Genomic DNA, 23,772 nt, shown 5'->3' on the forward strand with positions numbered 1-23,772 from the left:
TTATATATGTCCCTGCTTATGAGGTGACCATTCTGATCAAGCAACGGGCCAATTTATTTCTAGCCTGCCTTTTGCCATTAATGTGTTTGAAAAAGCCCTTCTTATTGTCCTTCACAGTACTGGCTAGCCTTAACTCTGAGCTTTGGCCGCACGTATTTCCTCCCTGCAGTGATGAACAGGATCCCTATAGTCCTCCCATGTCGCCTGACCTTGCTTCCACTAGCCATACACTTTCTTTTTTCTCCTTATTTCAAGAAGAATATCCCTGGTCAGCCAAGCCGGCCTTTTGCCTTGGCTGCTTGACTTCCTACACTCTGGGATTGCCTGCTCCTGCAAACTGTATGGTTTGAAAATGCTATCTGAGGTAGCCACCTTATTATCCCACTGTAGTCAATGAAAAGCAATAGGCATTTTTAGCATATGACTCATCTGATCTATTTTAGAAACTTGTTTCAGACTGAGATGAGTTGAGGTTTAAAAGCAACTATTTCTCTGTGCAGACCATAAGGGAAGAGGAGACAGGTTTCTACGTAGGCATTTACATTTGACCAGGTGGCTCCTCCTCCAGGTTTCCAAGGAGACATTCCAGAGTCACATCACTATTTATGCCAGCTCACAGGCCATGGGAAAATAAACTGATCTTCTGGTGTCTCTTCCAAACTCCACAGCTTCCCATGTCCTGTCATCTTCCATCCCCGTTTCATGGAGAAGCAGGCAATTGGGTTTTCAGATACTCTCCAGACATCCTCTGTGTTCTTTTCAACCAAATATGGGTTACTAGGTATAGAACTGCATGCTTTATTAATACTCTGTTTTTCTGCATCAAGTATCTGTCTTCTGTGAGGGAGGTACTGATAATTTCCTCAAGGTACTGACTCTACATTTACACATTAGCCTTGACCAAACAGGGAGTTTACTAGACTTTTTGCCCAGGAAGATAACTTGATTCCTTAAAGATAATCACCTAGGTGGGTAAAAAAAATGGTTGCCCAGAAAGCACATGCAGTATCCATCCTTGAAGGCTGTGAACACCCAACTGAATAAAGACCTGAGAAACCTGGTCTGATCTCATAGGTGACCCAGCTTCAAGCAGCAGGTCAGATTAGAGGCTTCCTGAAGTAAGGTAAGAAAAGGTAAGAAAAAAAAAAAAAAGAAAAAAAAATCTATTAAAGGCCTTTGAATTAAAAATTTTACTTCCCAAACTCTAAATCAATGACAGTTTGTGTTTATACCAGTATTGATATATTCTTGCCCTGTTCTAACACTTTTCCCCAGTCATTTGTCATTTGCCATGGTTAGAGACAAGACAGACCTTTGGTCTGGCATAGTAGGGCTTTTCTGATTACGGACATAAGGGAAAATGAGGTATTGTGTATCTGTCAAGCCAAACTGCAATATGTTGGCAGAGGTTTCTATGGAAGCAGCATGGCATAGTTCAGTGTCGAGAGTGCTGCATAAATAATGCTTTCGGAATACTCAACCTGCAGATTATTAGAAAGACAGAAGAAAGTTCACATCACAAATCATACTGTATGGCAGGGAGGCAACCAAAAGACAAACTGCTGCATCATGCCAAGAAAACCCCAGGGATTTCAAAACATTAAAAGTAAGTTTACGACTGCAACTAAGTTAATCTCCTGAGTGCAGGGATACAAGAACAGAGAGTATCCTCAGGAAAGTTTAGAGTATTCTAATTTAACAATTTGAAGGATTGCATCTATTTAGTGTTTTAGTCCGGGTCAGAAGTGCATGTCTGAATCAATCAGTGACCACCACCTCCAGACTTCAGTTTACATGGCAGAGCAGCCTCAGAGAGCAGCTGGATTCCTCACCAATGAAGCCAAGCAAGGGTCTTCACGTCCTGCACATCAACCACAGGTTCAGTTCACAGGATGGTCCAAAGTAAAATCTTCAAAATGCATACAGCGTGAACATCAGGACCTCTGCAGGAGGTGGGGCCGTGGAGAACAGTTGCACAGATCCACCCCTATTGCTGACATAAAGAGAGGCAGAGATGCTGAACAAATAAGAGAAAAGAGAGTAAGGTAAGAGGTCCCCAAGATTACATCTAGGGATTCATCCCTTTGGAGTAAATAATTGAACCTCAAGAATTTAGGGGACTTGGAGAATACTCTTTCAGGATACTTCCTGCTTACCAGTAGTTCGGGAGTTACTCCATGGATGTACATGCTCCTCACCCTGCTGCAAATCTCTGTGTGCTGACCAGTGACACCAGTCTCCACAATTTGAGGGAATGAAGTGAAGTAAAAGAGTTATGATTAATAGTAATACAACCACTGTGAGTTTCAGTCAAATTGGTAAATTGTAGATGCTGAATGTTTGGGAAATTACTCGCCTTTGAATCTCCAATCATTTCTTCAGCTGACGGTGTATTTATCACAGTCCCCAAAATAAAGCACAACAGATCTTGTAAACTCTGACACCACTAGGGGTCTGAAGGAGGAAAGCAGGGAGGGAGGAAGAGGGACAGGGAAGTCAAAGCCCTTCACACATTTCTGGGATTGCTTACATGTGGTGGTGTGGGGCACCCTGGAGTGACCTGAGAAAGCCCAGAGCTGAGCCTGGGCCAGCTGACCTGGCAGACCTACAGAGAGTCTCTTCGAGTTTTGCCCAAGGCTGAAACAAAAAATGAAGCACGATTAATCAGCAGAGGATTAGATGAACTCTTTAAGTCAGCTGAATTTAACATTTAGGATCAACTCAAAGGTCCACCTTCAATGTTTATCAAGTCAGCGGTAGTTGGGGATGTTTACCACATCTGACATTTCAGCAACCTCATCTGAAATGAGGCTTAATTTGCAAAATGTTAATTTTGAAATGTTTCGAGCGAATACTTAGAGGTCAACCATTTCATTTGATCCGGATTTTACCATTCAGACTTTTGTTCACTGTAATAACATCACGTGAAAAGTTAACCTGCCTGGTGTGGAGCAAAGTAATAGCCATAACATATGATTTAGCATATAAACTTCCTTTTTTTTTTTTTTTTACAGAAGTAAAGGTAAATGCAAAAATAATTTATTTCAGTAAACTACAGTTAATTTCTTTTACTTTCATAATAGCTGCTATAGTTCTATGACCACAAGCCTCATATAAAATAGAATAGCAAAATATCCTGGAAAAATACTAGCCAAAGCTGTATCTGGGCTGTTTTATATACTTACAGCAGCAATATAAACTACTATAAAATGTTACTGCAAGTACCAGTATGAATGGTCACATTGGTTGCCACAGATCTCAGTATGTCTGAATAAAAGATGGTTGGAAAACAAAATATCTTGCTACAATGATCAGTATTGACAAAAATATAACGGCTATGGTTTCAGATCAAGAACGCATAATCACACCAGAAAAGTTAATGCTTCTTCCTGAAATGCAAAAGCCAGAAGTACAAACCCCTGAACTAAATCACAACATGGACTTGGGCCTGAATCTGTTCATCTGTGGCTGAGTTCTCAAATGATCAGGCTAGCAAGTACCATCAGCTGATCTTCTCTAATATGCTTGGGGTTTCAGGGATAATTGCAAAGCATCTTCATTTCATTCTGCAATGGAAGAACAGCTCTAAAATTCTTATTATTTCCAAAGATCTGGAAACGTCGTCTAACAGTCAGTTTCCTTTTTCCCAAATAAAGATTGGTGAAAGGTTGCTTTTAAGAGAGCTCTGCAGCATTAGGGATTCAGCTGGAGAAGTTTAAGAGAAATATATTGGTAGTGCAGAACTTTTTTTATACTGTCATAAAGCCAGAAGAAGTCAATTAGGTCTAGTACTTCATTAATGATGTTCACAAATCACGTTTATGGCAAGTCTCAGATCTATTGCTCTGTTAGAATATGCCATTTGGAAAGACTAGATTTGACACCCTTATATGATGGCACTGCAGCTACTGCTGGGGTAATTAATTTTTACTTGTGCTCTGGAGAAACCAAGCAAAACTTTCTAAGACATTTGGCCAATTACACACTCTTTAGGGCAATGAAGCCTTTGCAGAAAGCTTGGCTTTATATTACAACTATGATCAAAGCTTTAATGAAATTGCTTCATGTCAGAAGCCACTGGACTATTGAGAAAAAGCTACAAAAATAAATTAATGTACAATTGTGAATCTACAAAAAGACATATCTTTCAGGTTTCTGACTTTTTATTAATGTGCTCCACCAAGCAGCCTCCCCTGTGTACAGTTCTAACAGATATTACAAGAACACCTTTTCCTTTTGATAAATGATAAAGGCCATCCATGGGATCTTCGTAATGGGAGTATTGTATTCCCTTTGTTTTGTTACAGTATTTCCAGAGGAAGGGTGTTACTCTGTTCTCACAGGGCAAACTTGGAAGGACTGGAGTTCTTTTATGGATGCACTGGCATAAAAAACTACAGAGGAACCTGGGGAATTGCAGGCTGTTTCGCAGCTCTGATACAGCACATCCCCACTAATATATGTGTCAGAGTATTGTAAAAAAAAAAAAAGGCAGTGAAGTTTAAATAGAGCAATGAAAACTGTAGTTTAGGAAGAGACAAAACTTTGAAGATCCTTCCTGACTATGGCTCTGCTGTACACACAACCCTGCACCAACGTGATACCCTCACACACACAAAGCTCAGGTGTGAGCAGTAGGGTGCTGAGCTTGCACAATTTCTTGGCTGCAGACTCATCTACAAAATGTTTCTGAGTCACAGAGGATGCTAATGACTTTTTTGAAATGCAGGTAGAAAAAATAAGGCAGCGTGCACACAGACACACTGCAGCTCAGCCAAGCATCCTTAAATTCCTCAGAGATCAGTGAGCGAGTTCATGTGTCTCCCAGGTTAAAGACTACCCTGGGACAGTATGAGGTTACCGAGTCTTACAGTAACTTGCACATCCCTGATCAAGCCAACACATGAGTCCAGCTGGTGAGCTACCCTGAACCACACACCACAGGTCAGCTCCGCAGGCAGCGCAAACCGGCAGCGTCAGAGGCCAATGGACACTGTAAGAGGCCTGTGACAGGGAGAGTGGGGGGATGGAGGCGGAATGGAGGGGCAAAACCAACAGGGGGGAGAACGAAATTCTCTAATAGAAACCACAGCTTTGCTGTTGCTTTTTCTAAACTCACCCTCAAAAATGTTTTTTTGAGATCCTCAAAAGTAAAACACAAGTGCAAAACATTTGTGAAAACCTTTCCTCAGCAGTGCAGAAACTCCAGTCCAAAACCTTCACCCAGATTATGTCTCTTGAATCTGCACTGTGCAGCATAGTTATCCATGAAGGCATTCAGGTGAGGGATAACTCAGAAAATACGACAGTGTCTATAGAAGGAGCCCAGAGGCACGTTTACCCCTTTGTCTGGCTTTCCTGAGGTGTGCTCCCAGCAACACAAGATGAGAACAGTGGATAGGGAAGCTGCTGGTCTGGGTCTTGATATGCATCTGCACTTCGGTGACAGCAGAAGCCACCCCGCCTGACCCTGGTGCAGATAACAAGTGGAGGAATTATTCATCTTAATGGCTGTAATCCCATGGTAATTACATACAAATACAAAATAAGTCATAGCTCTTGGTCAATGCTCTCTAACACAGATTAGAAACTTCACTTTTTTTGGTGTTTCACATCGGGTTGAAAATATCCATATTCCCTTTTAAGATTGTGGTTTCCTTACATTTGATTGGTTTGCCTTTACCAAGCAAGCTACAGAAAACTATATGTGAAAATTCTGAAATATAAAAGCATTTCCTGGTTTATGTTTATTTTAAAGTAACTTAAAATAACTTATTTAAAGTAACTTATTTAAAGAATGAATAACACATATTTGCTTGTTTCTGTTATGCTTTTCCTTTTCAGGCCAGGATGGCAGTACAAGGCAGCAAGGGGGACACAGGATGGTGCAGGATTGGACAGTGGCGGCAGAGACCTAGCAAGTGCATCTCATCAGTATACCAAGGGTTGTTACAGGAGGGAAATAAGGAATTAGAAATGCAGTCTTGAATGAAAGAAAAAAAAGTGTTAAAAGATAAAAGGGCTGATTCCTGTGCAGCTTAGCCACAGTGGCCCAGGGATCAGAGAAGAGCTTTTGAAGTCTAGACAGGAGCTCTCATCCCTGCTCCACCACTCTTGAGTGACCCCAGTGAAGTGTCAGTTTGCTAATCTTCAGCCAGGCGAGTCTACTGCTGTATTTACTGTTAAAAACCTGCAGGCAAGCTACAGCAGAAGAACACAACGTAGCAATAAGTGGCAAATCAAACCCTGCAGGATTCACAGCTCCTTCAGTTTTGCACTGATTTTCAGAGGTGAGTCCATCCCACATCAGAGAAGAGGTGCAACATGGAGCAACACTCAGCAACACGTAGCACAGCCTGAGGGATGCTCAGCCTATTAGCCACGAGCTTTAGCCAAATGACCCCCACTATCACAAAGCACATCTGCTGGAAGAGCACAAGCCACTACGATAACAGAGCAGGCTCACGCTTTGTGTTGCAGGGAAACATCTGCAATATCTGAGCTTCCTGGAAGACTCATAAAAACCATCAGCCAAATACAGAAAATAATAATGTTTAATGTAGCAAAAGGTTATTAGCAGTCCTCAGTGTGCAGTTGATAGGGAGCATGGCTCGTTGCAGGCCAGAGAGAAGCCCCTGAGAGCAGACCTCTAAGGCTTGGTGTGGGAGGGCTGCTTCGCTCCCCTTTTCAGTGATTCCCCACCACGGAGGTCACTTCAGGCTCACCAGCTCCACGGCACCTGCCACCACTGGGAGGGTAAGAAATCCCTTCCCTTTCTGCAGCTGAATCCTCTCCTAGTAGTAATGAGGCACTCAGAAAGAAAGCATTTACTTAGACAAACATCATCATCTGTCAAAGCCATGGCAATAATAAAGCCTCTGTTGCCAGAATTCACTTACATTGAGTGATGGGTGGGCAGATTCAACAGCCATGAACTCTTAACTAAATGCATTTTTCCTATAAATTCCCCTGGTACATTAACTTTTACTGATAGCAAATAGCTGCCCCATCTCTAAGGAAACCCATATTAATCTTACAAATCTGCAAGACAGAAGGAAAAAGGCAACTACTGCTGACTCAGACACATGCCATGGCCCTGCTCCTCCAGATGTTTGCAGCTTCTGTAGACATTTCTACAAAATGCCCCCAAAGCAGAAAATGACCCACTTTGCATAGGTGTAGATGCTCGGCTAGACAAAGCCCTGGAGTCTGGCAGGCAAACAAGCCAAGGCACTAACTCCAAGTTGTGTGAAGCAGGCTGTCGATTAAACGAGCTGTTGAAACAAGCTTACTGATGGCAGTTTAAATGACAGGATCTTCAATTATTTTCAATGAGGACTTAAAAAAAAAAAAAGAAAAATCCAGTGAATGCATTTGTTGCTTTCTTCATGAGACCAGGGCTGATGCATGACATGGGGAAACAAGCCACAGCTTGTCTTCTAGGTGGTCAGGGTGGGATGGCTGGGATGACCAACTGGTAAAAGGAGGAGCTACCTCTGGTCCCTGGGGTTGCAGACTGTGCTGTGGCTGCAGGTCTGTAAAGAAGGGACTTGGTCACCCGCTCCTTTTTAGTGTGCTTGAAGCGATGGGTAGGCACTGAGGAGCAGCATAACTATCTTTCTAACTCCAATCCCCACTCAGTACAAGTCTGTGGGAAACCATCAAGAGGCAAGGAAGCCCTGGAGATAAAAATATATTAAACAATACCCTCCAGGAGGTGAAGTAAAAAGGTCTGGAGACTTTACCTTTACTTGGAAATTCATATTTTAACAGTGTTCAAAGACATTTCCTATGGATAAGAAATGGTATTTTTTGCAGCCAGCCCTACAGAATTAATGAAAACCTTCAACTTCCCAGGACCCTAGGGTCCCCTGGGGGCAATCGTCCCAATTAACATTTTCTTGATTGCTTGTCATTAGGCTTTCAGAGTGTGAAAAAGTGTTGCAGAGAAATCACAGTTCAGCCACGCAACTAATCCAGTGGAACATTTTTATTGTTGCATCTGAGTGAGGAAGCCATAAAACAGAGAGAGAGAAACTGTGCTGAATCTTTCCAGCTCTTTGAGCAAGTACCCCCCAAAGATTTAGCATGGTTTCCCCTCTCCCAGCTGTAATTTAAATAGCCCAAAACCTATGGCTTCTGTAGGAGTTTGTTATATGCTTTATTCTCTCATAACTTACATTTGAGGCTTGGTGGTGCAGAAAGTGTTAGCAAATTTAAGGCTCAAAGCACACCAGAGAAGCTCTTCCAATAATCCCAGGGTGAATCAGGAGCTGAACAAAATTATTAATGGAGATAATAATTGTGAAGATGAGGCATAGTCTCTCTACCTTTATCTCTTCCTCCCACAGAGCCTACATATGCAGACCTTTGTCTCTGCCCAAGGACTGCTGTGGACATTCGTTAGCATGGATGTGATCATCAAATGGGCTCACAGGAACTTGCAGCACAACTTTCAAAAGTAAAGGAACCTGTACTGTTAAAATATGCAAGACATTTTGAACCTCCTGTTATGTGAGCGCTGGCCCACCTCAGCTGTGACTAGCTTTCTCAGTTGAGGTAGACCACATGTAGAAGGCAAAATGGGAGTCACCTGAGGAATGGAGCAGCAGGAAACCAGACACAGTGCTCCAGGTACCACTCATAAATCCCAAACAGAGGTAAAGGATGATGACCTTCAACCTGCTGCCTATGTTATCACTAACGCATCCCAGGACATTGTTCTGCACCCTCCTTCACTGCAAGGGCACACTGCTGACTCTTGTTCCATTTGTTGCCCACCATGACTCCCCAGTCCCTGTAGAAACATAGCTGACTACACCATCCAGCCCATACTCTCTCTCCATTGTTTTGTCAGGTTATGCTGACTTAATGTTCCCCATTACCCTATTAGATAACCCTACAAAAGCAGCACTGTTTGACATATGCTACTATCCACCAAAACAATAAGGGCACTGTGAAAGCATGCTCCAAGAGTGAGGCTAACCGGGTCGCCCAGGGATACGCACTGGAGGGAACTCCAGTGGCTGGGTGGACAAGGGACTTTCACCATGCTGTTCCAGCTTCAGGTCCCTCCTGCCATTCTCACCAGTCAGAACTGGTCAGAAAAAAAAAAGCCTTCTAGACATCACTGGGGGACTGTGACAGGACTGTATGGAAACAGCTGTTTTTCAGCAGGACTTATCCTGAAGCACTGTGAGAGTGGCCACAGCAGGTTTCTCTTGCTTGTATCTTACAAGGCCCACTCTATTGACCAGGTGAAAGCCAGAAAAGGAGCTGGAGGATTAATTATTTCTGTTCCTCTCTCAGATATTTCTAAACATTCATATTGCATAACATCTGTCCCTAATAATTCTAAAAATAAATAACTTTCCTTGCAGCTGTATTAAAAAGCAAAATTTAAAACCTGACATCAAGCATCATTACTCTTTCATGTGGATACCTCAGCAGGGGAATAGGCTCCAGACAAGAATGTCTATATTACCTTTCCAGTCACTGGGGTTAACAGGGATGAAACAGAAACAACCAAGAACCCCAGACACACTCGCTGTTACACCTACCACGCTGAGCGCTGCCAGGATCACTGTGTCCAGCATGTGTCCACAGGGACCAAAATGTCTATGATCCTGTAGTCCAGTTGTCCAGTGACCCACCAGCCACATACAGAAAGATGATGACTTCTCTGTGTCATGGAGCAAGGCATGGAGCAAGGACAAAGCACGCTCTTGTTTCTCCTTTCTTCAGCTTCTAAACCCCAGCAGATGAAGGGCAAAAAAGGCAATGACTTCTGCTCCTTGTCTGTTTTCAACTAGTCTAGACTGGGCAAAGACTGTGGCTGGAATGATCCTAAAGGCTCCTAAACAGAGTTAAACTTTCCTAAACTGTTTCTTTGAGCTTTGCTTCCATTTTTACTCAATATTTACTAAGCTTGACACAATCCCCACAATCCCCAGTGACCTACAATTACTCACTTGGACACTATGCACACACCTTTTCTGACAATTAAACCCCAGAGTGCTACAAAGATATTCATTTATATCTCCAAATATGTCCCCAATGTCATACATTTAGGAGTGTTCAATTACAAAGTGACCATTAACATTCAGCTAGAGTTAGCAAAGCAGAAGTCATGTAACTCTTCAACCAGGAGGCCAAAACCCTACCAGACTGTGCACTAAGCTCATGAGGCACACAGTTCATCCACCAACAGGTAAAGGACCCTTCTCCCAAAATTCTCAAGGTTCATTTGAACTAATAAACAGTATGAACAAAGGAGCAGTGTCTGCACTGAGGCCACCAGGTGAGGTACTGGTCAGGTGCATAAAACTCAATTATCTAACCTCAGATACAGGTGAACACTGGGAATGGATGCTGGTCTACGACAAACAGCAGACCATGCTCAAGATTTATCATGCTAGTAGACAAGGCCAGAATCATGCCAGGGATTGTGCTAGTAATTTAACAGTGTGCACAACCAGGTTTCAATGTTCAGGCCTGTGGCAAGGTTAATTTTATTTTACTAGTATTAACACAGCCTCAGAGCTGCTTGACATGGCATTTCAAATCTAGCATCTGCCTTTAAAATTGCACCTGGGACAAAAACCCTACACAACAGTGCAGGCATGGTGCTGACTGGCTGGAAAGCAGCTTTGCAGAAAAGTACTTGGGGGTCTTTACGGACAAAAACATGTTCCAGCAATGTGGCCTTTCAGCAAAAGAAGGCCAACAGCCTCCTGGGCAAATCAAAAGGGATGGTCTTTCCCCTCTACTCAGCACTTGCAGGATCATATCTGGAGTATTATGAGCAGATATGTACAAGAAAGCATAAACTGGAGCAAGTCCAGTGAGGGGCTGGAGCTCTTGCCCTGTGAGGGAAGCAGGTTCATTCATGCTGGAGAAGAGACAGCTCAGAGAGGATCTTGTTGTCGCCCAAAAAGAAATACCTAATAGGAGGGTGTGGAGAAGACAAAGGCAGACACTTCTCAGAGGCTGAGGATGACAGCAAGTGGGCTAAAGGTAACAGTCATGAGCTGAAGTACAGGAAATTCCAGTTAGATATCAGGAAAACATTTTGATCATGAGGGTGGTCAATTATGAGAGCAGGCAGCCCAGAGAGGTTGTGGAACCTCTGTGTGTGGAGATATTCACAGCTTGACTGGACAACGCCCTGGACCTGCTGTGAGCAGGGGCTTGGACTCAAGTAGGTACCTCCCAGCCTGTATTTTTCACTACTCTATGGTTCTGTGACCAAACATTCCTAAAACTACCATAAAGGAAACTGCTTTTAATCTAAATATAGATGATTTTAATCTAAGTACAGCTAAATCATCTTTGATTAAGAATTTACCAAGCTGGGGAGAGAACAGATTTTTTTATCCTTTCAGGTTCCTTACTCCATCTCACCTAGGAAGAAATTCTCTAATTATGTACTTCTTTCCTTTTTGTACATCTGAAAAAAATCTTTACAGTTGGCTTCCAAATGGTAGATTGCAGAATCAAGCCCTCAGTTAAGACTGCTGGAGTTTTTTATTCATTTTGGCTCTCTTGCCCTGCTTCCCACAGGCAGCATGCAATTACTTCAAGCAAAATAAAAGATATTACCCAGCAATGGTGCATGGCACTTCCTAGTCACTTCTGTGAAGCACAGCACTGCAGTAAAGCACCCATTAGAAAGTCACATGGACGCAGCATCAGTACATCTTAATTTCTGCAAAGGTAATGTGAAGAGGCTCAACTTGGTGAAACGAGACTATGCAGTGAGCTGTTGAGATTCAGACTTTCCAGCTACCTCCCAAACCCCTGAAAATCACTGCATGTGTCTTTCCCCATCCTGTGAAGGCCCTGACTGTAAGATCTTAAAAAGCTCTTCTGAACATGATGGCTAAAAAGACGCAAAACCATCCACTTTTATGAGAGGGTTTACTCATTATATATGACATTATCTACATAATATATATGAGAGTACTATAGGAAGGGGAGGAATTTTGAGGGGCCAATAGCCTCTCCAGCTTTCAGACAAGCTTATCCAGCCTTGGACCATCTCGGAAGGCTAGATCTTTCTTAAAAACTGACAGTGCCTGGGACCACACAGACTCCCAAGGCAATCTGTTCCAGTCCTTAACTATCTTTATAGTTAGAAAGTTTCTCCTAATATCTAACCTAAATGTCCCTTGCTACAAATTAAGCTGATTATTTGTCATCCTCCCCTCCATGGACATGGGCAACCTTTGATCACCAGCCTCCTTAAACCTTCACTATGGTTGAAGACTCCAGTCATGTTCCCCAGTTTTCCTTGTCTTTTCTAGACAAGACAATTCCTCCAGCTTTTTCTCATAGGCCACATTTGCCTCTGTTGAGCTCCTTTCAAGTTAGTCTGCATTTTTCTTAAAATGTGACATCCAAAACAGTACTCCAACATACATTTTGTAAATGTGAAGTAAAAGAAATTACTTCACATCATGTCTCACCTAGGACATGTCACTGCATTCAGGAGAGACTTCAATAATTTTTAAGCCAACTTTACATCGTTGACCCGTCCTCAGTCTATGATCCTACACCACCAACAGATCTTTTTGCACAGCACTGCGGAATAACCACTTTCCTCCACTCTATACTGGATTTTTCTTTCCCAAAATACAGTCTTCAGATTGGTATCTATTAAATTCCACTTTTGTGATTTTAAACTGTCTATATATGATTTTAACAAGATTAATTTCAATTTTAAGCCCATTTTCCAAAATGTTTGACGTCCTGCTCAGATTGTTGTTCTAATAGATACATAGATTTTTTTCTGTATATTCCTTGCTAACTGTACTGTATCTCATGCTGTTCTCTTATTTTGACCATAAGCCTTGCAATATTTATCATCAGAAATATTTGTTGCAAGTTCTTCTGTTGTTCTTTGACTCTTGGGTCTTTAGGAAGTTCTAATGCAGTCACAAGTTTCTTGTTACACATTCTCTTTTCTCCATATCTGCAAAGCTGATTGGTGGGCTACTTCTTTCTCTTCTTGCCCTTAAGATTATGAATCATAACTTTTGGGGATAGCTTTCCCTCAGACCCCTTCTGATTTCATTCCTGCTATATTAATAATTCTGTCCACTTTAAACAAAGCAAGTACATGAAAAATCGTTCCCAGCACATTTCCAAACACATAACTGGTTAGTGTGCGTCCAGCCAGGCTGCTTTTTCCAGGGGACCTTTATTCTCTGGCTTTCACCGTTACCAGTCTTGCTCTTTGAATGCTTCTCATGCTGTTAAACACACTTCACATACTTCCCCACCTGATCCAATAATTTCTTGTAAAGTTCTTCATGAATCACCCTTATGCTTTCATTATTATGCCCTTCATCCAGATGTTCTCAAAAATCCTATCATCACTTCCTGGACATTCAAGTAAACAGAGACATGCTTCCTTTTCTCTTGCTGGGATAACTATGATATAAAGCACAGTTTTTACAGACTGCATCTTATTCATGTATTTATACAAGTAAACACACGTATACAGAAAGGCGTGTAATTCTACCTCACTTAGCAGAACCAGATATCAAAATCACCAGCAGGTGCTGAACCAATTCTTAAAAGCATTTCCAGCAAGCTACTGCTTGCATTCCCCTCCTCGTGCTTGTCCTTGTGCTTGTCATTGTCATTGTTGTCGTTGTCCTTCTCCTCGCTCTTCTCCTCCAACCTGTCTAGCCATGATCCTCACTGAGAGAATTAATCTGGCTGCAAAACTCTCCATCTACCATACAGCTCCGCAGTATTCATCTTATATAGTCTATATGTGGTTTGCAGTTTAAAGCAGAACACACTTTTTACAGCAGCATTTGTATACAGATATGGATTATAGTTTAGATTAACTTTATACTATTTTATATTTTAATTATACAGCCACACACAAAAAAACCTAGTATGGTTTTTCTTCACTGCTATGGTACTAAACATGTATTAATCACTGGTCACATAGGAGAAGGCAGGGCTAGCTCGTGACTAGTGTACGTCAGCACTGCTGAAGGAAGTTCAATGAGATCTACTGGGCTTTCCTGTGAAGAAGTCACTGCTGTGTGTGAGCAAAGGTACCACAGCCTCCCCTGAAGAGCAAGAAAAATCAGCTTGTACAGAGCTTTATCCAAGGAATATCAAATTGGTTAGCCAAGGTTAATTAACTCTCATGGTGTTCCTCTGTGGTACACCGCTATTGTTATTCACAAACAAAATAAACTTTGCTAATTTACCATCAAGCTGACTGAAGTAATTAACATAACCCATATGCAAAACACATGACAAATTTAAACGTGGTGTAACCGCCACCAACAGTCACTTACAGAGATGAGTGCAGGCGCATTCTGCAGCAGAGTAGGAGATCATGGCATGCAGGCGAGCTTCCTGAGCTGGGGAAATCCCAGGGCAGCGCAGAGACCTGCCAGGAGCCAACAGCTCGCACGAGAATGAGAGCAGCTGGCGAGGCATGGGCAGGGCCAGGAGTAACGGCAGCCACCCCCCTCTCCCACGAAAGGCAGCCCCAGGGAGATCGAGCGACCAGGAGCTCTGTGACCACGACATGCAGCAGCAGTTTGTGCACGAGGATGCACAGGGAAGGTGCCTCTTCGAAGGAGGGGTGTTCCACTGGCCAAATGGGAGACCTGAAGTACACGTAACCCAACAACCAGGCACAGGCCAAGGGCACTCATCCTGCCCGACCCTCAAGGCAGAATGGTGGGCACTCATCTGAGAGCAGAGGCTGCAGCTCCAGCTGGGGGATCTGCACCATCTACCCCATCGGTGGCCGATGTCTCTGCCCACATGGAGCTGCTGAAGGGGGAGGCTGCAGTGCAGACCTCAGACTGCAGGGAGTGCCCAGACCTTTCTCCTGGGGCAAGGACAGGCAGCAGACCTGCCTGCAAACGGTGTGCCCAGGCGGAGGACCTCCTGCAGTGGGTGGCTGAGCTTCAGGAGGCAGTGAGAAGGCCAAGTAACTTCAGGGGGGCTGAGAAGGAATTAGTTAGATAGCTGGTTCCAAGCACAGTCTGCAGTGGACCCACAGCCCACTGCCAAACAGCCAAAAATTCCTTCACAATCACATTTGAAAGGGCCAGTCGAACCTAGCGAATCAACAAATGGTGACAGGACTAGTGCTACAGCCAGGGGTTCGGCTACTTAGACCATGGGACTCACTTTGAGAAACCTGGCCTACCAGGGGCTGATGGGGTCCAACTGCCAGAGAAGGGGAAGAGCATCTTCAGTCATAGGCTTGCCAAGCTGGTGAAGAGGGCTTTAAACTAAAGTTGCCAGAGGAGGGAACCTCAATCCACCCCGCTTCTACCAGTTTGATGCCATTGCCAGCAACAGATGACCAAAGCCTGGAGAAGGATCACAGGTCAGCAGGAGAGCACCTGATGAGCAGCACAAAGGAATTCCAGCCACTCTAGCTAGTAAGGCAGCTTCATCGGGGCCCAGCTTAAATGCCTCTATGCAAATGCACGTAGCATGGGGAATAAACAAGAGGAGTTAGAGATGTGCACACACCTGAAGGGCTATGATCTTACTGGCATCAGGGAGACGTGGTGGGATGGCTTTTATGACTGGTGTGTTGGAATGGAAGGATGCAGGCTCTTTAGGAAGGACAGGCAGGGGAGACAAGGAGAGGGTGCCGCCCTCTATGCCAGTGACCAGCTGGAGGGCATGGAGCTCCTCCTGGGGATGGATGAGGAGCCGACTGAGAGTTTATGGGTCAGGATTGAAGGGAGGGCAGGGACAGGTGACATTATAATGGGAGTCTGCTGCAGGACACCGTACCAGGAAGACTGAGGGAATGAGGCCCTCTATAGACAGATAGGAGCAGCCTCACATTCACAAGCCCTTGTCCTCATGGGGGACTTTGACCACCCTGATATCTCTTGGAGAGATGACACAGAAGGGCATAAGTAATCCAGGAGGTTCCTGGAATACATTGATGATAAATTCCTTTTCCAAGTGATAGAGAAGCCATTGAGAAGAGGTGCTATGCTGGACCATGTTCTCACCAACAAGGAGGGGCTGGTGGGGAATGTGAAGCTCAAGGGAAGCCTGGAGAAGAGAAGGCTCCAGGGAGACCATATTGTGGCATTCCAGAAGGGGGCCTACAAGAAAGCTGGAAAGGGACTTTTTACAAGGGCATGTAGTAATAGGTCAAGGGGTAATGGTTTTAAACTGAAAAAGGGTAGATTTAGATTAGATATAAGGAAGAAATTCTTCACTGTGAGGGTGGTGAGGCACTGGAACAGGTTTCCCAGAGAAGCTGTGGATGCCCCATCTGGAAGTGTTCAAGGCCAGGCTGGACTGGGCTCTGAGAAACCTGGTCTAGTGGAAGTTGTCCCTGCTCATGGCAGAGGGGTTGGAACTAGATTAACTTCAAGGTCTCTAAAGGTTCCCTTTCCAACACAAATCACTCAATGATTCTATGATTTTTTAAAAGATCAGGGTAGTCACACATTTATGGTTTTCTTTTCAGTTAAGAGACAACATTAATTAAATATGCTCACTGAAGATGTAACCTTGCCCCTCCATGACGAGGTGTGAGCAGGCCCAAAGCCAGATTTGTTACTTCTCGTGTTTGAAAAGTATTTTTCAAATCTCTCAGAGGAGACACACGTGTTCCTTGCACGGAAAGGGGGCTGTGCACACTAGGTCCACTGGGGCTGCAGCCAATGCACACATGCTCATGCTGCCATAGGCACTAGCACATCTTCCCCGAGGGGCAAGGGAGCAACACCGGCTGCTCTCACTCAGCCTGCAGCACTGCTGAGACACTGGGAACCACCCGGATCCAACAGAGTAGGGAAACTAGGATCTGTCCTGGGGACCCAGGGCCTGTCCCAACTCCCCATGGTTCACAGGGTCCACTTACTCCAGCAGGGTAGTGGCAAAATATGTGGACACTTGAAACTCAAGTGGTCCAGTGGTGCCCAAATGGACATGCTGAACAGAAGTCTTAGCTAAATAACTAACCACATTTTTGTTTACCTAGAAGCATAAATTATGAGTCCCCAAGGAAGCTTGTCTATACAACCAAAGATATGTAATAACTGCTGGCAGTCTCACATGATGTATAGCTTTATTTTGACATCTAAAGGATTATTTTCAATTATTTCTTCCTGGACAATTATGCTTATTCAAGCCCCATAATGCATTGTGTCAGTCATCTCTGGACATAAAACACTTTAATAGTGTACAGTAAGCTTTTTCCTTCCACACAAAATATCTTTGGACCTATAATTACATTTCATAAAACCTCAGTACCATAATTTAGCAGTCCCTTTCATAATGTTAGGTCTGCATTTGTACAAAATAAAAAAAAGCCATATATATGCTTTATCTCTAAAGCTTTAATTTATTTCTTGTCTGTACGAAGCGTCAAAAGTTAGGTCAAAGTGGTGTGTTACAAGGCAAGAAATAAGCTAGTATAACACCTTGACAAGGCCATTCGACAACTGGCAGCAATACAGAATTGGTTTGGTTTTAAATTAGTTAACCTTACCACATAACTTTGCTAATAGTGAATTAATAATCTCCTGGCCATTTATTATCCCACTTACTTCCAACCCCAAACTATTCCACATAATTTTAGAGGAGGACAACGCACTGGCTAGGGCTGTGCCAGGGTTTTCTGCTCTGCTGCAGATTCCTTTTATGAACTCCAGCAAATCACCAGGTGCCTCCAGGGCTGGGATAACAACATGGGGCTTGTAAAGGCAGCTATAGCAAGGGCCATAGCAGGTTCGGGTACCTCAGTAGTGTTCCTATATAGCAGATAAAGCAGCAAAACTCAAGGCAAAGCCATACAGATAGGGAAGTAGACTTTTGTATTCAAAGGAACAGATTTCCCTGCTGCACACCCATTCTCTCAAATTTTTCTTATTCTTCTATTGTTATAAGCACTGAGATATGTGCATCCAAGTAAACTGTCCAGGATGACTTATGGTGACACAGAGGGTAAGAGACACCAGCTAACAAGTCCTCATCCAGTGCTCTGGGTTCATCCTGATGCATGAACTTTGGGGCCATCACAATTTCTCTTGCCAAAGAAGGCTCATGTCAAGCATGAGTTGTTTTGCACCAGTGTGGCTCCACATCTGTGATGAGGTCTGTGATCTTGGATCAATCATCACTGCTTCCAAAACTTGCCCTTGCTTTTATTTACATCCTTCTTCTATTTCCTCTTGCTTTTCTCAGTCTTTTGACTGACAATGTATACACCATTATTTTAAATACTACTTTGGCATTTATTCTGGTGCCTTTACACATGCAGAGTCTCATTCACACTCAATATACGTATAGATTTGATTTACAAATTTCTACACCTAAGAATGTACTAGCAGCAGTAAGGGTCTCACCTTAACATGCAGGGCAAGAGCGCATTCTCACCCAAATGCCATCTTTCATAGCTTTCGAGTACAGGAACTGGAGATCCAGGATATGGAAACCATTCATTGTAAGAACAAGCAAAGCCATATAGGTACAGTGGAATGAGTTTGTGATATATTGCTCTATCCATCACCTCAAAGGCACAATTTTCATTGAAGCCATGGCTCACACTGCTGAATAGGGGTTAAATCAGAGACATAAGCCCAGATTTTCTACCAACAGATGGAATTTCATAGGATCACAAGTCACATTAGAATTATTGGTTGCACAGGCACCATGGGTGATCAAAATCAACTTTCAAAGCTTTTGGTTAAGGACTTAGAACAAGCGTGGCTTAGCTGATCATGACTCTGTTCTGTTATTGACCCCAGATGACACTTCTAAGTGTTTGGAAAAAAATATTTCTCCTGCTACTCAGAAGACCAAGGGTGGAATTAGGATCCTAAGTTTGTACAATCACATTTGAACATTTCAAAGGAAATTCATATGTAAAAAAAAAATCATTCTTACTGTTTTAACAAGTGTTACTAAGTAGCTCAATCCCCCTTGCTCCACAATTCTCTATTAGTCTCATGCACACTTGTAATAGGATTTGAGATCATTAACCTGTAAATCATTGGTTCAAATCTTGAAGAGGTCATTAGTGACTAGAAGGCATTAGTATCTAATGACTGAATTCATTCCATTGGACAAAATAGTCACCACCACAGCTGGCATTAGTAAATTATTTCAGTAGAGACCTAAGAAATGTACCAGGTCCAGATTTTGCTTCTGCCAACCTGATATCCCAGCCAGTCTCCCTATTAAACTCTGAAATTAATATTTTTTTTCTCAGTGTTTTCAAGAGCAGGTCTTGAAACATTGTTGGGAAATAACAAAACAGTCTGAAAAAAAACCCATACCAACATTTTTTAATGTCTGAATCTAGTTTTCTAGAGATTTCTGTCTTGTACCTCAATCACTGTAGTTTGAAAAAAAATCCAAAAGAACAAGAAATGTATTTCTCACATCAGAGACATTTTATCATACCTCTCTCTCTCCTGTGTGGATTTCTCTGTTTGATCAACATCTGGAAATCCCAGGGGTCCCAGCTAATATGGAGAACCACTCTACAGTGTACTTACAGCAAGCCTCATCCGTCCACAGCAAGCCTGTGATGATGGGACCCAAGGGCTGGAAGGAGTCTGTATGTCACAGAGGTGAGACCCTTGCAATCCAGAATAGCCCAACATTCATGTCACAAGCATTGCCTGACACATAACACTTCAACACTTCCAACAGCCTCTAGCAAACTTGAACTGGAAGTCAGGACAGATTACTGAGAAAAAATACACCTCTATTGCTCAGTTTCTTATAATTTAAGCATTCACTACTGAGAACACAGCACTGGGTTAGAAGGACCTTTGGTCAAGCACAACATACATTTTCTTAAGCAAGACCAGAAATACAAAGATGAAAAATCACAAAAGGTGCACTACGTCATAGGAGGGAAAGTAGGAGAAATTAAGGATATCATGACCACCTAAAGCACTAATAGGGGTTGTTTTGGTGTTTTTTTTTAAATGAACACAGGCAGTAGACCCCAGGTGCCAGATCTTTATAGGCTGCCATCTGACTGCACAGGCAGCAGCCTTGTCAGCCACTCTCATGTATTTACAATAAGTTATTATATGAGTCAGAAGCCACATACTGACCTTTGCAATCCATTAATTTTATTTTTTCCTCCTGTTCAATTAGTGCAAGACCTTGAGTCATTGTGGGTAACCCCAGGAGAATTGTAATTAAGAATTAATATAAAGCCAACGTTTGGTGCAAAGCTCTGAAGTACTTTTGTCACCACGTGTTTATGGTAATGAAACCATGATGAAGACTTTATCGCTGAGTAAAACACTTTTGAATGTACAGTCACTGACCTGCAAACTGTTCACGTGGCAAATGTATTAAGGCATTTGCCTAAAGATCTCTCTCACAGCTGGGAAATAAGCCAGGCTGGTTTTGAATAGAGTTTAGCAAACGAATCACCACCTACAAGTTTTGCAAATTGCAAATCCTCACACCTCCCACTGCAGACAAGGCTTAGGTATGCAGCATCTAAAATCCAATCAATAAATAATTTCAGGGGGTGTGTGTTTTAAGCTACTACCTGTAAAAAGCAGTAAATCAGGTCCTGCATTTACAACATAGGTCTGGTTTAGCACACCTCGAAAATACCCCTGCAGCAAGGGCTAACTGTAGAATTCACCAGATGAACTGCAGTAGTATTTGTATTTCTTCTTCTCACCTGTCAGTCCAGCAACAACATTTGCAAACTCCATGCTGATGCAGAACCATGTCATGCAGCAATACAACCAGAGAGAGGAAATATTTTAGTAAGGACTCCATCCTGAAAGTCCTCAGCACACTCGGTTATGAAGATGCATAGTCAAGTCTCAATACCTTCCGTGCAAAGGTTAAAAACGTCCAATAGAATAAAAATTAAATCCATTGGTTATTTATTATTTATCATAAGTTTGCTCTGACTCATGTTACAAAAAGGCAACTTCTCCTCCCTGCTGGGTGTCACCCCAAGGCATGAATGACCTTGAGTGTTTCTGGGATTTATTGGCCATCCTTGCAACCCTCCTGCCTGCATGGAGGGCAAGACCAGGGAGACCATGTGTCTACTGTACAATGTGCCATAAACCTACAGACTAGGTCCTTCCTGGGCCTGCACTCTTACCTGGCTTTGTTCCCTGATGCCCTGGGCTCTGCCTGCCCCAGGCTGAGGCTTCATTGGGCAATATTGCTCTGAACCTGACAGAGCTGGTGGCAGAAAAAGTGTAAGGTCCTGCACCTGGGAAGAAACAATCCCCTCCACCAGTACAGGCTGGGGGCTGAACTACTGGAAAGTGGCTCTGCTGAGAAGGACCTGGGAGTGCTGGTGGACCACAAGGTGACCCTGAGCCAGCACTGTGCCCTTGTGGCCAAGAAGGCCAACGGTGTCCTGGGGTACCTTAAAAGGAGTGTGGCCAGCAGGTTGAGGGAGGTTATCCTCCCCCTCTACTCTGCCCTAGTGAGGCCACATCTGGAGTGTTGCGTCCAGTTCTGAGCTCCCCGGTTTGAGAAGGATGTGGAACTTCTTCAGCAAGTCCAGTGGATGATCAGGGGACTGGAGCATCTCGCTTATGAGGAAAGGCTGAGAGGCTTGGGTTTGTTTAGCCTGGAGAAGAGAAGACTGATGGGGGATTTCATCAATACCTATAAATATCTAAAGGGTGGGTGTCAGGGTGGTGGGACTAGGCTCTGTTCAATAGTGCCCAACAACAGGGCCAGGGGCAATGGGCACAAGTTGGAACATAGGAAGTTCCACCTGAATATGAGAAAAAACTTCTTTCCTGTGAGGGTGCCAGAGCAGGGGCACAGGCTGCCCAGGGAGGCTGTGGAGTCCCTTCCCTGGAAATATTCAAACCCTGCCTGGACACGTTCCTGTGCCCCCTGCTCTGGGTGTGCCTGCTCAAGCAGGGGGGTTGGACAAGATGATCTCCAGAGGTCCCTTCCAACCCCTGCCATCTGTGATTCTGATTCTGTAATTAGGCCCTGGAGGACATAAAAGGCATAAACAGTTCCTGCCCATATTTTACCTCACCTGTATAAAAATAGATCACTCCAGTTTCCAAAACAAGCAGTTAATCTTCATAAGCATAACCTATATTTTCTGAAGGAGGAGAGGAAGAAAGAATACTCTCTGCATATCTGACATATTTTTCCTAAGCTGGCTGATTGCATTAATAAGACATAAGAAGACATGTATATTAAAAATCCTGCATTTAAAATGTATTTTGTTTGATCTACAACAAAGTGACAAATCAAAAAAATTCAAAGTTATAGGTGATACTTTATTTCTGAAAAGGAATAGAAATCTAAGACACAGACTGAGGACAGCAGAATTGTCTCCAGATTAAATTCTTAATTTGTGTTGCATTAAAACAGGCAATTAACATTATAAACTGGAGGCACAAAGGCCAATATTTCTTGGTTTTTCTGAATTTGTTTCCTGAGGGTTTGACAGTGACACTCAGACACAGCTCTCAATAGAGGGTAACGTTTAGCTATGCCACATTAGGAAGGAGCCTTGGAAGGAATTCACAGGTTTCTATTTTGTCTTGCTTAGAGGGCAAAGCATTTCACTGTGTGCTTGAAAACGGCTCTTGCTTATTCCTTTCTTCTCCACTTCCACTTCTCTACTCCAGTCATGTCTGATGCTGGGCAGAGCTAAGCAATCCTGAAGCAGTTACTGTGTAGCCTGTACCAGAGCCACTATGGTAAACCAGGGAAATAGCAGGTCTAGCAAATGAAAATACCAAACTACCTTTAAAAAGCTACATATCCAAGCTTCTACAGGGTAAATGCATGCCTGATCACATGGAAGAAAAATGGCACATGATGCCACTAGTGGCTTAGCTGCAGAAGTTATTCTCAAAGCAAAATAGCTGGATTATACAGAACAGTCAGTTCTTGCTCCTCCGACTCGACTTCACATATCCCCTGTGCAAGTTTATGGACTTTCTAGAGTGGGACCAGATTAGCTGCAATTGCCATGCTTTCTTTGGCCATAAAGCATACAAGACATTACAAGAAAGGGAGAATTTGCGCATAACACACATCAAATTCAAACAAGGCATTTTCCCCTGTTCCCACACACCCACCCAATTCTGTGATCTTTGGATTTAATGTCATATATTAACTTATATTTGATTCTTTGGTTAAAGCAAGAGCTTTAACCTTTACAGCTGCTATTTTTAAAGGAGAACAAAGGAAGGCTCCCCTCCCCCAAATACTTATTCAAGCACACATAGCCATACTGATGGAACTGCTTCCCCTGAAGTTAGCAAGGGCAGTGGCAGGTAACAATTTGCAGAATGAGGCCAGAAGAGATGCTAGACTAATGGCCTATCTGAACCAAAAATGAGTGTGCCTACATAAAAAATGCTGGCCCTGCAAGGACAGGTCCATAAAGACCAAGGGAACAGAAATCTTTCCCATGTGCCATGGTGCTCTGCCCAGGATCTCAATATGAATAACACAACCCATGCGTGTGAAGAAAAACTAATCATTCAACATCCCTTTTTCCAAAGAGGGTAAATGGCCCACTTGAACTCCTGGCAAACTTTGCTGGAGAGAGAGGAATGGGGGTTTCCAAGTGAGCTACGAAATTATAAAATTTATGACCTGGAGGCCACAGCTCTTGAATCAAGAGTCCAAAACAGTCTTGTTGCTTTGACATTACAAGTCCCAGTTGTAGGGAAAATGTTCACAGCCAATAAGAATATAAGGGGCTTCCATGCCAGCTCTTGCTAAGTAATGAAGCCTCTCCAGTGAAGTGTTCACAGC

Source organism: Phalacrocorax carbo, chromosome 1 (assembly GCF_963921805.1).
Source record: "Phalacrocorax carbo chromosome 1, bPhaCar2.1, whole genome shotgun sequence".
In the NCBI taxonomy this organism is placed as follows: Eukaryota; Metazoa; Chordata; class Aves; order Suliformes; family Phalacrocoracidae; genus Phalacrocorax; species Phalacrocorax carbo.